Genomic DNA, 16,025 nt, shown 5'->3' on the forward strand with positions numbered 1-16,025 from the left:
AGCTGTAAACCAAGTACCCTGAATTGTGACAGGTGCCTCCCGGGTTCTGAAACATCCCTTCTCAGGAAAAAAGATGAAGGGACTTACTCCAGAGGGCCTTGGATGCCAGGCTGTCAGCTTTAGACACAAGCCTCTGAGTGACAGGAAGCCAAAAGAGATATTTAACTAGGCCTACAATGAACATGGAATGGGTCTGCCTGACACAGAAAATTAAGCTTAAAATATTTTCAGTAATTTTACTCATACTACGACTTCATTGGCATCTCTCTGTGGTGATGTGATGATGAGAGCAAAAAGTGATTTTCATTTCCAGGCTAAAACATAAAGCCTATTCCTGCAGGGCCTTCCACACTCAGAATGAAAGTGGAACCAACCAGCCCCATCCAGACAGGCCTGAAAGCTAGTTAGCGGGAGGGGTGGTGGGTCACTGACAGCAGAGGGGCCTCTGGTTTGCAATTTTAAGGGAGCATAAAATGCTGGCTGGCTTTCACAGAACACCAGGCTGAGCTGCAGAAAACTGTAAAATCTCCCTGTTGCAATATAAATATGGGATGAAAGTTGATTAACCAATTTTATGTTGTTATCTAAGCCTTCAATCCATTTGCACTTGAATTAAAAAGACAGAAATTGAGTTTTGGCTGGACAGGCATTTTTCAACAGGCAGTGCAGATAGAAGAAAAGAGGTTTACATTCCTTTTTCACCTGAAATCTTTATCTGGCAGAGGATTTTCTATGGTGTCACTTTACCTGATTTCTGTGAATAACTGCCAGAAATTTAACACAAGGGCTCAGAACACACAGACTGCGGCAAGCAAGTGCATCTTCTGCATCTTCTTTGAGGGCCAAAAGGATTCTCACTGCCATATTTGCTTTTCTTGTTAACTAGATTAGGAAGCAGCCTCATCAGCCCCTGGGGATGTCCCTGGTCCAGCTGTGTCCTATGCCAGCGTTTTGTTACTAAAACAAAATGCCAGAGGCTTTATGGAGAGAGAAGTTCTGTTTGGTTCCCAGTTTTGGAGGTTTAGCCCAAGATCAGGTAGCCCATTGATTTGGCACGTAATGAAGCCAGCTTCTGGCAGTGGAGGAGTGTATGTGGGCGAAGGATCATAGGATGAGCTAGGAAGCATAGAGAGGTTAAGTCCAACCAATTGAAGCATCTGTAACTCTTTTCTTGAAAAAAAAATACCTTGCTCAGGCCTGGCAAAATGGTTCTGCTGGCAAGTCCTCTGCCTATAAGCACCAACATTCTGGGTCGTGTCCCAGCTGCACTGCTTATGATCTGGGAAAGAGGCAGAGGATGGCCCAATGCCTTGGGCATCTGCACCCACATGGGAACCACCCACATGGGAACCTGGCTCCTGGCTTTGGGTCAACTCAACTCTAGCCATTTGGGGAGTGAACCAGCAGATAAAAGATCTTTCTGTTTGTATCTCCTTCTCTCTATAAATCTGTTTTTGCAATAAAAATAAATAAATCTTAAAACAAATCAAGAAATAAGTACCTTCCAAGGGCACACCTCCAATGACCCAATGACCTGCTACTGGGTGTACCTTTTAAAAATTCCACCATTGGGCCCGGTGGCATGGCTTTGCAGCTAAAGTCCTCACCTTGAACACGCCGGGATCCCATATGGGTGCTGGTTCTAATCCCGGCAGCTCCATTTCCCATCCAGCTCCCTGTTTGTGGCCTGGGAAAGCAGTCGAGGACAGCCCAAAGCTTTGGGATCCTACACCTGTGTGGGAGACCTAGAATAGGTTCCTGGATCCTGGCTTCGGATCAGCACAGCACCGGCCGTTGTGGTCACTTGGGGAGTGAATCATTGGATGGAAGATCTTCCTCTCTGTCTCTCCTCCTCTCTCTCTGTATATCTGACTTTGTAGTAAACATAAATAAATCTTAAAAAGTTTTCATCATTGTCTCAGTTGCTCTACTCTGGGAACAGAGTCTCGAACACACTGGCATTTGGGGAAGCAGTAAACATCCAAACTAATACATAAGCCACAGCACCTCTCACCAGTGAGCCTCAAGAATGGTAGGACCTCCACACACGTGGAGATCATTCTCAAAAACTTCACTGATTTCTAAATTACATGTACATCAGGCTTCTTTGGTGTCAATCACCTTGAATACTTAGACAACCTATCTATAAGTCTAGATTGCTCTTTTCTATACAACTGCTGTTGTATAGTTTTCTGTATAGTTTTTTTTTTTTAATTTTGACATATCCAACCCTACTCTATTTTCCTTTCCTTAATGCTTTATTTGAAACGCTGTAGCAGGTGGGAGAGAATGTAAAGTCAGACTTTTTGGCCTCCAAATAAACAACTTCAGTGTAATTTCCTGTGAACTTTCGAAATTCCCTCATGTGTGACCTGAATGCTTTTCTCTCCCTCCTTTCCTTTTGCTCCTCACTTTCTTCCCTCCCACCACGGGTTCCACCACCAGAAAAGTGGCTCCTGAGGACACACAGGAGACCCCTTCAATCCCAGTTCAGGACACTTCCTTCCCAGACCTTGCCTCGTTTGATTAAATGCCTTCTTTAAGGCATTCCCTCAGTGCTGCAGGATAGTCTGGCTTGGGTGAGTAGTTGCTCACTTAGATCTGCTACTGGTTAAAAACAAAAACAAACATGACCTAAGAAGTGACCTTCCCTTGAGGAGGCCAAGATTCTGTCTTTGGAAGCTTACACCTTCTCCTTGCTTGGTGAACTTGTATTTTTTACTCCATTCTCTCCACGGGAACAGCAGGCTAGGTAAGTTCATGTGCCCTTTTCAAAAGGTAAAATACATGCCTAATTTATAACACTGTTGTATCCCGCCTTCTGTTAACCCTTAAACATGACTTTTATTGAAGAGATTGTGTTGTTGACTCTGGAGGGTGGTGACAGTGGCCTGGCTCAGAGCATTAAGAGATGTCTTTTTTTGTCTCTTGCTCCATGTTGTCCATGTTTGAAATGGTGTCCCTGACATGCTTTCAGCTCTGTTCAGAAATTCCTGGGTGAGTGCTTAGTGCTCACCCCGTTAGGTCTTGCAAGAGGGTGGGGCCTCTGCATGACCAAGGCCTGGCTTGAACAAAGGAGAGGGTCACCAGCTCAACCCAGTCTTCTGCGCCAGGCTCATCCCTACCAACCCCAACCAACCTCATGGCTGGAGCACAGATGTTTAGGGGTCAGGGTTGTGGTGTCCACTAGGCAGGGGCTTTGCTCCCTGCTCAGCCTACCTGCCAGTCTGCCAGGGACATTCCCATCCTTTCCAAGGTCAGGAAACAACAGAGATCAGACTGCAATCCTCTGTAGATACAGTCACATCCATCCCACTTAAAACAATCTGCAGCCATTCCTGAGTTCCTGCTCTGAGATGAGGTTCAGGGTCAAAGCCAAATCTGTTTTTACAGCAGTTGTATAGAAAGTTGCTAAAACCATCCAAGTGTGTATGTGTGCACATGTGTGCACACTTTATATCTGGCAGTGTATGTTGTCTTCACATGGAGGTGGGGCAGCAGCAGGTGAAGGCCACCTGGCCTTTCCAGTGTGCACAGTGCCTATAGCCAGGCCAGGTACAGAGTTGAGAGAAGTCATTTTAGTGCCCAGAAATGCTAGAAAGTGGGCCTTACAAAGGATTTTGGGGATTCCTCTGGTGGGATGAAGCATTACATAATGTTGAAGGAAAATAATTGAGAATAAATAAATGTATTGAGTGTTGTTTCTTGCCGGAAAGTGTTTTTGCAGGCTGGGACCATAGCTATTGAGGAATTGAGATGCTTGGGGAGCTTGAGTAACCATGCCATGGGAGAGGCAGATGCTGAAGCCATTTAGAATCAGAGCTTGAATTCTAGTGAGATTTCTGACTGAACTTCCTGCTGGGTCTTAGAATTGATGCTCCAGGCTGTGTGTTCCTATCTCTGCCTCCTTAGGAAAAAGGACATGGTCTGCTAGGCAGACAGCATCTTTGGGGGCTTCACTTCCTGTCCCCGCAGCCTCTGCAGTAGAGGCTCCACTGGGCTTGTCAAGATCCAGTGTCCTGTGGCTATTTCCCAGCATCTTTGTTTATTCTTCTTTAGATAGTGGTTCTTCAGCAACTGGCACCGCCACTACCACCTTGTCAGTTTGCTTGAACGGCTCTGTCTCAGTTCTTCACTATTTAAAATGTTCTTCTCTCCCCTGTGTTTACAACCTGCTCTGCTCATTTCTGACCTTTGCTTCAGCTCTGACAGCCTCTGCCCTTATGTATCCCCTTTCTCTGATTACCACGTCACACACCTTTAAGACCTTCTCTTCCAGGAAGCCTTTATTTCTCTGCTTGACCCCTTCAGTGCCTAAGTACCTGGCATAGTATTAGAGCTTGAACATTTGTCACCGTTTTCTGCATTCTGCACTGAGGTCAGATATTCCAGGGAGAAGGAGCTATAGCTCCCACTGGTATGTCTACTCTACTATGGCATTCTAGTTTTCCCAGGATCTTACTTGTTCTCAGACTTTGGGGTACATGTGCGTTCCTGAGGGCCTGGTTAGCAGTGCTGTGGCAGGTACAGAAGCAAGAAGTTTACAGTGGGGTTCAAGCCTGTTTGTGTGGTTTGCCAAAGGTCCTGGAGGATGATGGCCGGGTTGGTGACATAAATGAAGATGCAGGACAGATAGGCAATCTGATCACTCTTATATCTCCCGAATAGAATCTTCAGGGATAAGTAGGCCCAGGCATCCCCAACTAATAAAGTGCCCCAGGGGTCTCTCACCTGACAAGTTTGAGGTAACTGTGAGTCAGGCCCACCCAATTAGCTCCTAATTCTATTCTAGCCTCTTCTCCAATTAGTTCTTCTGCATCAATTAAGCTCCTTGGAAGCCCAAAGATAGCACTTAAATCAAAAGTGCCTTAGTAGCTAGTGTGGTCCTCAGCAGGTGACTGGGATTGCTGGGAACTGGCTGCACCTGCAGTCAGAGGGGAGGCCTTTCCAGACAGGAAAACCCAGAAAAATGAATGCAGGGGTTCCTGTGCTTCCTGTGGTCAGGTGCTTGCTCTTGTCCTTCCTGTTGCTGAGGGACCGGCTCAGTGCTCTCTGATCCCAGGAACTGATTTCTTTACTCCCAGGGAAAGATGAGTCTCATGCGGTAGGTCTTCTGGTCCTTTTGTATGTGAATTTCACTTGGATTAGCCCTTTCTGCTGAGTGTGAGCTTCTGGTAAGGTCCCGGCCTGACCCCATGCCAGGCACTTAGTAGGCCCCTTTCACAGCTGCTGTCCCTTCCATGCTCTTCTAGGGAAGCATCTTGTCTACCCTGAGCTTCCCTAGCACAGAAATATGCCACTTGCACACCATGCACTTTGTTAGTCCTGCATTTAACTAGAGTTACTGTGAGCAATGCCAGCACTGTCACAATGAATGTGAACCCAGGGTTCTGGTACTCCTGTCGTGTCCCAGTTCCCTAGTAGAACTATTTTATTCTTTCTCGATGCTCTCACCTAGTTCAGGGTCTTATACACAGCTCACTTCTGTATTGATGAATAAAATAATTTCTCAGGGTAGAAAGGAACTATAAAAGAGGAATAGGAGTGCTTCTCTGTTTAGAAGAAATTAGGGGTAGGCGGTTGAGCTAGTAGGTAGGCTGCAGGATAGCATGTCAGCACCCCACATCAGAGCAGCTGGGCTCAATATGAGGCTCCAGTTTCTGGCTCCAGCTTCTTGTTAACACGGCCCTGAGAGGCAGCAATGACCCATGTAATTGGGTTTCTGCCACCCGCAAGGCTCTTGACTTCAGACCCTTGCCTGTATCAGGCATTCAGGGAGTGAAATAGCAGATGGGATCTCTCTGTCTCTAAAATAAATAAAATCTTGTTTCAAAATGAAAGAAGTCAGCATTTTCATCTTAAACTCACTTTGCATTCGGCCAGGCTTTACTCCTCAAAGTCCCTGGGCATCAGCTTTTTTTATCTTTAAAGCCAGAGATAGTCATAACTTTGTTAGACATACCTTTTAAAAAATCTCTGAAAAAATTATTTACAACAGTCCTCACATTTCCCAAGCTCTTGATAAGTTATAGCTGCATGGTATAACACAAACAACTTGAGATATGGAAGGAAGGCAGGGCTTATGTTGTTGCTATCAAGGAGAAATCAAAATAAAACGAAACAAAGGAAAGTGTGAATAGCTAGTGTTGGTGACACTGTGACAGAAAAAGCACACGTAGTTTGGAGAGCTATTTAGCAGCATATAAAAAACTCACAAATATCTTCCCAGACTTTTGCATCAAATATCTATTGTAAGAATTACCACAGAAGAATATGTTTTAGAGAGGAATAATTGAAATCTAGAGACCAGAGCAAGATTGGAAAATGAAAGCTAGCAGTAACCTAAATGCACATGAATAGAAGCAGGGTTACGTCCAAAATAGTGCATCCACTTAACAGAACATCTCACTGTTAACACAAAGGCTAAAAAGACAAAGCCTAAGTGTTCAGCGACTTCAAACAGTAAGCATCTGATGGAAGGTAATGTTATGTATATTTTGATTAAAATGATGCAGGATGGAGTGAGCATTTGGTACAGTGATTAATGCACCTGCTTCCCATATTGGAGTCTCTAGGTTGGAGTTCCTACTCCATAGGAAGCTGCTCATGTATATTGGGAGGCAGAGGGTGACATCTGAAGTACCTGGGCAGAATAGGATGCTGGCCCGAGGCAGAGTGAGAGTGAGTCTAGCAGGCTTATCTCTTCAGGAATGTCTGGAAAGCCATACAGGAACCACCCCAACCTTGTCTCAGCCCACCAGGATGAGTAAGAACCCTGCTCTGCCTACGGGTCACTCTGTAAGCACAACCCAAGGAGCTGCTGCCCTCTCCCATTCCCTTCATCTAAGATGTCTAAAAGCCCAGAGTTGTATACCATTTCTCAAATGCAGTCACCCCACCACGTGGAAGCATCTCCTGCCTGGAGAATCTGTCAATTTTCTCCCCTGATTAATAAAAATAATTTGGACCAACCCCCGCCCCCAAGCATCTCCGAACCAAATACCTTCCTCCCTTGAGAAACACCTGCACTAAATTCCCAACTCCTGGTTTGCTTTTAGCCTAGCTCAGGTTGGCACAGCCGTCTGGGTCCTGAACCAGCAGATGAATGATTCTCTGTCTCTCTCACCCTCCCTCCTTTCTTCCCTCCCTCCCTTTCTAATTCTCCATCTTCAAATGAAGTAGAATAAATGCTTTTTAAAACAATAGCAAAGTCAGTTAAAAAGGGAATGATACTGGATGATAAGTTTACTTACACTTAAGAGTAGAAAACAACATAAAAATATGAATGTGTGTGCTTTGTTATATGGGTGACACTAAATTTATTTTGTACACATTTATATCTCTCTACATTTTAAATTCATATGTTTATTAGGTGAGGAAACAAGGGCAAATATTTACTAAATCACACATCTGACAAAGTTGTAATAAGCCTTGGAATCAATTCTGACCCACTAACCTTCAAACCTTTACTTTTAAAAATTATTCACAAATTATTTTCTTCTATGTGTACACTTAGTGATAGTTTCTCCTGAGACTTCATTTCTAATTATACCTTGTTGCATATTGCAAGGATCTAGATAAATGCATCATAGGATTTATTATATACCCTAGATATAATTTAATTGTTAAAGTATTGATTATTATATTATTGACCTCATCCACCACCTGCCAGTACTCATTGACTCCTGCAGATTCTAGACTTGGTTGTGCGATGTGCTTTGCTCATGGGTCATCAGCCAGCACTTGGTCAGTATTTGTGAGCTAGGATTTGACTTCTTGGAGCCTAGCCAGCGGAAGCCCAAACTATCCACTTGGAGAGGTCACTTGGAAGGTACTGAGTTATCTCAGAAAAAAAAAACCCAGATATTAAAGTCTCAACTCACTGTCTACACCAATTGCCATCTGCTTGGAAAGTCATTCTGGATAATCCAAACCACTGAATTCTCCATACATAAGAACCACAGGAAGAAAAGTCCTAGATAGCGAGCCTAATCCATTCACAGACTCTGGAGAAGGAGGAAATATTTGTTGTTTTAGATCACTGTGCTCTGGGATGGTGTGTATCCTGGCTTAACAACAGATGAATAATAAAAACCAGAAGTAAAAATTTTGAAGTGTTAGGACAAATCTGGCACACAGTAGGTTCTTAATCAAAATGTCTAAGACAAAGTAATGTTAAATTGCTAACATGGCATTCAGAATCCCTTCTGGTGGTTCATTTTGGACTTGTCCTTTAACAAGACAACATCTCTGTTGAATTGGGTTGATCTGCAATCCAGACTAGCTGTCCTGGCTCAGGGAGGTCTTCCCCGAGGGCAACACTCAGCAATAGAGCGAAGGGGGGTGTTGTCCGCTCGGAAATGCCAAGTCCTTTATGGGCTGCAGAGTTACAGTCACTGCTTGGTAATTGCCCTGTCCCCTGCTAGTGCTCTCATTCTTGGCTCTTATAATGAAGTTCAAGCTCATGCTCATTTTTTATCTTCCTAAACTGAGCCTGCCATGGAACAACCATTTGTATTAGGATCTTAGGCAACCATGGTTGTTCCCAGCCACAGCATTCCCACTGCCGGGGCCTCCATTCAGGCCCCCATCATCTCTCCCTTGGATAATTACCACAGCCCCTAACAAGTCTCCTAGCATCTTGGCTTACACTCCTCCATTTTATTCTCTACAGCAGGCAGTAGGCCATTTCTAAAGGACAAATTGAATCATTTCACTCTGCTTTTTAAACTCTCCAATAGGCTCCCTATTGCCTCAAAGCAGAATTTCTCAGACTGGATTAATGATTGTTCTGTAGGGTATGGGTTAGCAATGAGATTTATAGTATAATACACTTGTAAAACTCTGGGTGAAATGGAGTGAGACTTTTTTTGGTGCATTTGTTACAGGACTTCTCAGAGCCTTTCTATGCCATTGCAAATTGTGAGTCTACAAAGAAGTGATATAAAATTCCTAGTTGATCAAGTTATTTTCTTAGGAGGGTATCTTGGCTTCCATCGTCATTTCTAAGCAAGAATTGCTGCTTAGAATTATTGTTCTTAAGTTCCATATATTTGTACATAAGCTTCTTCAGGATCTGAACCTTGTTTATCTCTGCATCTCAAATTCCTACAATTCCTCCAAGTTTTTACTTCTTGGCAATATAGTGCCTTTGCATCTGTATTTCTTATAGCCACAATATTCTTTACCCACAATATTCTTTAATAATCTACTGAATTGTTTTTTAAATTGTTTATTTGTTTGAGATGGGGAGAAAGAGATAGAGGAGCAAGAGAGCCCTGCCCTCTACCAGTTCGCTCCCCAAGTGCTTGCAGAAACTGGGGTTGGCCTGGAACCGGATCCAGAATTCTCAAGTTTAGTCAGGCTCTCTCACTTGAGCCATCACCATCACCTCCCAAGGTCAGCATTAGCAGGAAGCAGAAGTTATGAGCTAGAATAAGAAAAAAAATCTCAGGTACTCCCTTGTAGGATGTAGGGGGTCTTAACTACTGGGCAAAACATTGGTTTCAGATTAATTCTGACTCATCCTCACATCTCAGGTCAGTTCTGGCCCCTGTGGGAACCTTATATTTCCACTCCACTCCACCCTTGAAGTGAATTATGTTTGTATATTCACCCTGTAAGAAACTGTTATTTTTCTTACTGTATTATCTATCATATATCCTTATAATTTCAATGCTAGTCTTCCAGATTGCATATTCCTTTGGATTGGGCTACTTGTTTGATACTTAACGGGAAACTCGGTATTAAGTAAATAAATTCAAGTTGATTACTCCTTATCCAAAATGCTGGGGATCAGAAATGTTTCAGATTTTGTGCCATTACAGATTGCAAAATACTTGTATATACTTACTAGGGTATCTTAATGATGAAAAGCAAGTCTAAGCGCAAAATTCACTATGTTTCATGAATGCTTTATAATCTGAAGGGATAATCTTATATAGGAAAAGAGGTATCATATTCTTAGAACTGTATCTATGAACTACATTGAACTTGTTCTTTTTTTATACATATCACATTGAGGACCAAGAATTGTGTTTTTTAAAACTATCATACATTTGCTGTGACACTGCAAATCTAATTTATTAATATATTCCTTAAAAGCACCTTGAAATGATTTTGTATGTGAAACAAAGTTTTATATTGTGAAATTTCCCATTTGTGATGTCCTGTTGGTACCCAAATTGTTTTTAGTTTGAGAGGTTAAGATTTTTTTCTGTCTTTAAAAATTTATTTACTGACACAATTTAATAGTGAAATACAGAATGGATTTGGCAAAACTGATGGTTGACTAACAACTTCCTGAGTGCAATCACATTGGCAGTAGAGCCTTTCCCAATGTTGAGGCATCCCTAGACCCACATTCATCCTTTGCATCGTCTGCTGGACCATGATGCTCACATGAACAGAATTGAACTTTGCGTGACTGTTCTTGGAGAATTTGGACAGAGCAGCAAGAAGGGTATTCAAGCTGTAGGCACATAAACTCCAGAGCTCTGGTAGCCATTTGTACATGAGCAAAGAGAGGAGAGAAGTGAAGCCTGCATATTCAGAAAACGAAAAGATCTAGTGGTCTTATTCCTAACCTCTGCTGCATTCCTCATCCCCTCTGAGCTGGTGCCTGGCTATTTTGTCTGTCTTTGTGTAAAGTTGTTCTGTGAATTTCCTTTTCCCCACTTCAGCACATGTGAAGGGGGTCTTTGTTACGCCTTACCAACGGTGTCTTTACTAAGTAACAGCAGGTCCTTTTTCCCTGAAAACCTTAGCATACAAATGGTCCTCTCTCCATGTGCTTCTCTTTGTCACAGCCATGTTGTGAATATTAATGGCAATACTTAAGCAGGTCGATTGTGCATTGAGAATATGAAATATGTGTGTCACTTAAAAACAAATGATTGTCAACACAGTGCTTGAGCTGAATTAGTCTCCCCTAGGTTGTCAGAGCTGATGCAGAGGGAAGCTGTGGCAATTTGTTTATGCCAGACTTTATAGATCCCAAGGTCAGGACCGAAACGTGCAGATTTAGGAAGGTGCAGTCCCACTAATGATTTGTTATCATTAACTTGACTCATGGGTGGATTCATATAGAGAAAAATGTTAATAAAAAGCTCTCTGAGCTACATTTCTGCTTTGCTGGGTTGTCATTCCATTAAGCAAAATTGAGGCAATGTAATTGCTACAAGATTCTACATATGTGCAAATGAATTTGTGAATTATTTGGCAAATGAATGGGCTTTTGGACTAATTCTATCTCATTCCCAGGGAATGGCCTGACTATGAGTTTTTAAGAGCTAGCAAGTTTGCTAATGCACTTTTCCACTAACAGGCCTCAAACACGTGGGCCTGCTTTTAAATCCTGTGTGTGCCACTTTGTAATGATAGAACTATGGCCCATCACCCTTCTGAGTCTCAGTTCTTCCATCTGTTAAATGGGCACTATGTTTCCACTTAGTTCATGGGCTTGAATGGGTATTTCACTTGGCAATGTGTGTTTTTTTTTTTAAAGATTTATTTTTATTATTTTTTCATTGGAAAGGCGGATATACAGAGAGGAGAGACAGAGAGGAAGATCTTCTGTCCGATGATTCACTCCCCAAGTGAGCGCAACGGCCGATACTATGCCGATCCGAAGCCAGGAGCCTCTTCCGGGTCTCCCACGTGGGTGCAGGTTCCCAAAGCTTTGGGCCGTCCTCGACTGCTTTCCCAGGCCACAGGCAGGGAGCTGGAAGGGAAGCGGGGCTGCCGGGATTAGAACCTGGCGCCCATATGGGATCCTGGGCGTGCTAGGCGAGGACTTAACCATTTGCGCCACCGCGCCGGGCCCGGCAATGTGTGTTTTAAAAGCTTCCATTTCATGTTAAACTTTCTATTGTTAGAAAAAAAAAAGTGGAATTTGCCATTAATTCACATACAAGCAAATTTGAATAGGGACTCCTAATGAGAGCTTTGGGCTGCAAACAGTGGAAAGAGAAGGTGGATAGGGCAGTGCACAGCGCCATAGCTCTTGATGCTATCTGTGAGTAGAAGTCAGTAAAGGCAGTTGTGAGAGAAATGCAATGGTGCCTCAGAAAGTTCTTGACAAAGGGAATGAAAACATCAATTTATTGTGGCACAAAAACATTTTCTCAAAATATACATTTTCATTTTTGTTAGAGATTTATCCATTTTTATTGGAAAGGCAGATTTAAAGAGAGGAGAGGCAGAAAGATCCTCTGTCTACTAGTTCACTCTCCAAGCAGTCACAATGGCTGAAGCTAAGGAGATCCACAGCCAGAAGCTAGGAACTTCCTCCTGGTCTACTGCACGGGTGCAGGGTCCCAAGGACTTGGGCCATTTTCAACTGCTTTCCCAGGCCACAAACAGGAAGCTGAAAGAGAAGTGGAGCAACTGGGACACGAACCAGTGCCCATATGTGATCCTGGTGCTTGCAAGGCAAGGATTTAGTCACTGAGCTATTGCACCAGACTTATTTTTTCATAAACTTTTGATGACCCCTTGAATGCTTGGATTTCAATTTTCCTGGTGCCAAAATGAGTTGATGACCTTTTAGAAGTTCCCATGTACAAAGTTGTCCCAACCTTCAAACGTTTGATAGCAGAGGGTGTGTGTGCGTATGTGCGTGTGTGTGTGACAAATCTACAACATCCAAGGCATGTACTCAGTCACACACAGGTACCTTCCATTCCTTCACTGGCTGGCTGACTTGAAGTTTAAAGCATTTGTGGTTTTCAAATGTTTCTCAGGGCTCTGATCCTCAGCCTGAAAGTACATGATGAACAGCCGCTTTGGAGGGTAGCATGTGTGAGGAGAACCACAAGGAGTGAGGGGTAACGCCTTCTGTAGTCTAGTAATGTTGACTGTTTTCTACTTACTGTCCTATTGGTTAGTTTTTTCACCACCTCCATCCTGCTTTTAAATCTGTAAAATGGATCATCTTGTGACGTATTGATAACTGATTGCTGAGGAATAAAATATATCGGCAAACAAGGACTTGACCTATCCAGATAGGGCAAGGATTGTTACTGTAAAAGTAGGAAAGGATTTGGTGAGATGGTGACCTTTGAATAAATACCTGAAGGAAATGAGGAAAGCACTGCTAGCCATACCAGGGTGGAGGGGAGAATGTTCCAGAAAGTGCAGGTGCAGAGTCTGGGGAGTTTGAAAATCCATAAGGAGGCCAGGGTTGCCAAGGGAAGTCGGTGAGGGAGCAGAAGCTGGAGAGGAGCTTGTGGACCAATGGGGAGAGGTTTCTGGGTGGTGGGGAGAGCTTTGTTTTTTTCCGTGAGTGTGATGGGGCATCATGGGAAATTCTGAGCACAGTGTAAGGAACATTCGAGCCAGCCTCCAAGAGCTGTCTAGACCTCTGCTATCCCATACAGGACTAGGGATTCCTGAAAATGAGACTGTAAGAATGAATTTCCATCTTGTTTCATTTGAATGAACCTAAATTGAAAACTCATTATTTTAGATCCAGATAATGGAAACTTGTTCTAAGTGTATTTAGAACATTTTGGGTATACGAACCTACCTTTCTATGGTAAATTCAGGAGATCTACATATAAATCAGTTTTTACAATACAAATTTGCCATTCAAATTGCAACTTGCTGTAATTGTGAAAGATACTCTGGGTGACAGTGCTGTGGTATGGCACATTAACACTCTGCTTGTAACATCAGATTCTATAATCAACAGATACAGGATTTCCCTTTCTCACTCCTCCTCCCCTTCTCTCTGGGCCACCTTTCCTGTTAAAGAAATGAATAAACATTTAAAAAATATATTCTGGATTTCAAAAGGTAAGGGTGAGAAGAAGTTAAGGTAATTTTATTTTCATAGGTTAAAATCATATTTTAACATGCCATTGAATAAAATGCAACATTAAATTCATCTGCTTTTATCTTTTAAAAATATATATAAATCACTTGAAAATTTGAAAATACCCTGGATAACATAGGGTGATTTAACATACACTGAATAACATACACTGTGATTACACAGTGTAGAAGTCGTCTTGCAGTCAGCTCTGCCTGTTCATGAGCTAACTCATTTAATCCTCCCTGACGTTGGGAGAACTTCCTTGGCTGGGGTATGGTGCTCCTAGAGGAGGACACAGCACTCTAATCTCTTGAGACTTCCAGTGTGTGAGACAGATAAAATGAGTAAATCAAAAAATGAAATCATGCAAACCTGTGGCATGTGGTATGGGAGAAATAAACCAGACTGAGAAAATGCAAGTTGGGAGTGAGAGGTGAGGCAGGTGGTCCAGGAAGGCTCACTGAGGTGTTACTATTACTGGAGACATTATCATCCAAACTGACTTGCTGGAGTGCCTTCCAAACGCTTGAGTTCTGTAACATTAAGTTCTTATTCATATCTGTGCTCTTCTGAGCCATCCATGTGGCTAGAATAAAATGCTCTTGACAATAGAGACTGAGTCATAACAAATGGTTCATGTTGGGTGTCTGCTCCTCGTGGGCACCTGTAAAGTATGGGTGAGAATGTGATGTATTGTAGGGTCCTGGGGAGATAGAATCACTAAGAAGGTTCCAGGTTTCATTGGATTTGGTTAGAAAAACACTCAATAATATCAAGAGGAGATGAATTGTTCTTGGACGTGAGGAATGATAGGATGATATGATAGGTGTACTAGGTGGACAAAAATCCACAGAGGGGGGAAGATGTCTTTTAGAAAAGGAGATTTTATTTATATATTTAAAGTTAGATCTATAGAGGGAATAAGGAGGGGAGAGAGAAAGAGGAAAAGAGAGAGTACACAAGCTTTTATCTTCTGGTTTACTCCCGAAATGCCACAATGGCCAGGACTGGGTCAGACCAAAACCAGGGGGCCAGGAGCTTCACCTGGATCTCCTCTGTAGGGTCAAGCACTTGGATTATTCCCGGCTGCTTTTCCCAGTTATTAGGCGAGAAGTGGAGCGAAGGCAGGACAGCACATATTGGTATACCACTGAGGCCCAAGTTGGATGCTGGTAGTGGTTTTTTGGCCTTAGAAAGATGTCTCTGAGGGACAAGACATGCCATTAAGACTTGAAAGTTGCGTGTACTTTGACTAGCTGGTCACAACAATGCTCGTGACAGGAGGCCTGGGTAAAGCAAAAGCTTGGAGGTGGGAACCTGATGGGTGGGCTAGCAGTGCTCCTAAGAAGTTGGAGAACAACTCTTGTCTTTGCACCCTTACCAGTGAGTCAGATCTACTACGTTCTGCAAAATCCCAAAATACCTGAGATGAGAGAGAGAAAAAAAAAAGAGAGAGAATAGGGAGAGAGATCTTAGGGAGAGTGACCTCAGTATAGATCAGGTGTTTCCAATAAAACTTTCCATCTGATTTGAGTTATTCTGTGCTTGTAAAAGCATTTCTGGTTTTTAAAATTTAGGATTAAGGAAAATATTAGTTATATTTTTGAGATTCATTTCATATAAAATTTATAATATATTTTAGAAATACTGAGGAAACAGAGCATTGCATTTACATTAGTTTTACCTGTTTATTATTATTATTGTTACTTTTTAGAAGGTGTGACTAATAGAAAATGTAACATGACAAACATGCTATAATTCAAATTCTGTTTCAATTGGAGAGCACCATTTATGTCCTTGCAATGGCTGTAATACCAGCTGGGCCAGTCTTACCAAAGTCCTGCTCAGCTCTCTGTGAGATCTTCTGATGGGCCCCAAAGGCAAGGCTTCCAGAAATTCCTGTGATGTATCACAAATAGACAAAAATATCAGGGTAAAATTGTGTGCACAGCTCAAGAGTGTGATGTGGGCAATTCAAATCTTCCCCAAGGTTGAAAATGGCTCTGTGCGCAACTGTGCCAATCTTCCCTCCAGTGAAAGCCTCTATATACTGTCACAGGTCACCCTGGGGAAGTAGAAACTCTTGTCCTAATGTTGTTAAACAATGGTATCCAGTGAGATCTCTGGCCTCATGTCCCATGGTGAAGCCTGGATAATCCTCTTAGATGATATGGAACCTTTGACATTATCGCTGAAAGGGAAGTCATTT

The sequence above is a fragment of the Ochotona curzoniae genome, unplaced genomic scaffold (assembly GCF_017591425.1).
Source record: "Ochotona curzoniae isolate NIBS_2020 unplaced genomic scaffold, NIBS_Ocur_1.0 contig_3622, whole genome shotgun sequence".
In the NCBI taxonomy this organism is placed as follows: Eukaryota; Metazoa; Chordata; class Mammalia; order Lagomorpha; family Ochotonidae; genus Ochotona; species Ochotona curzoniae.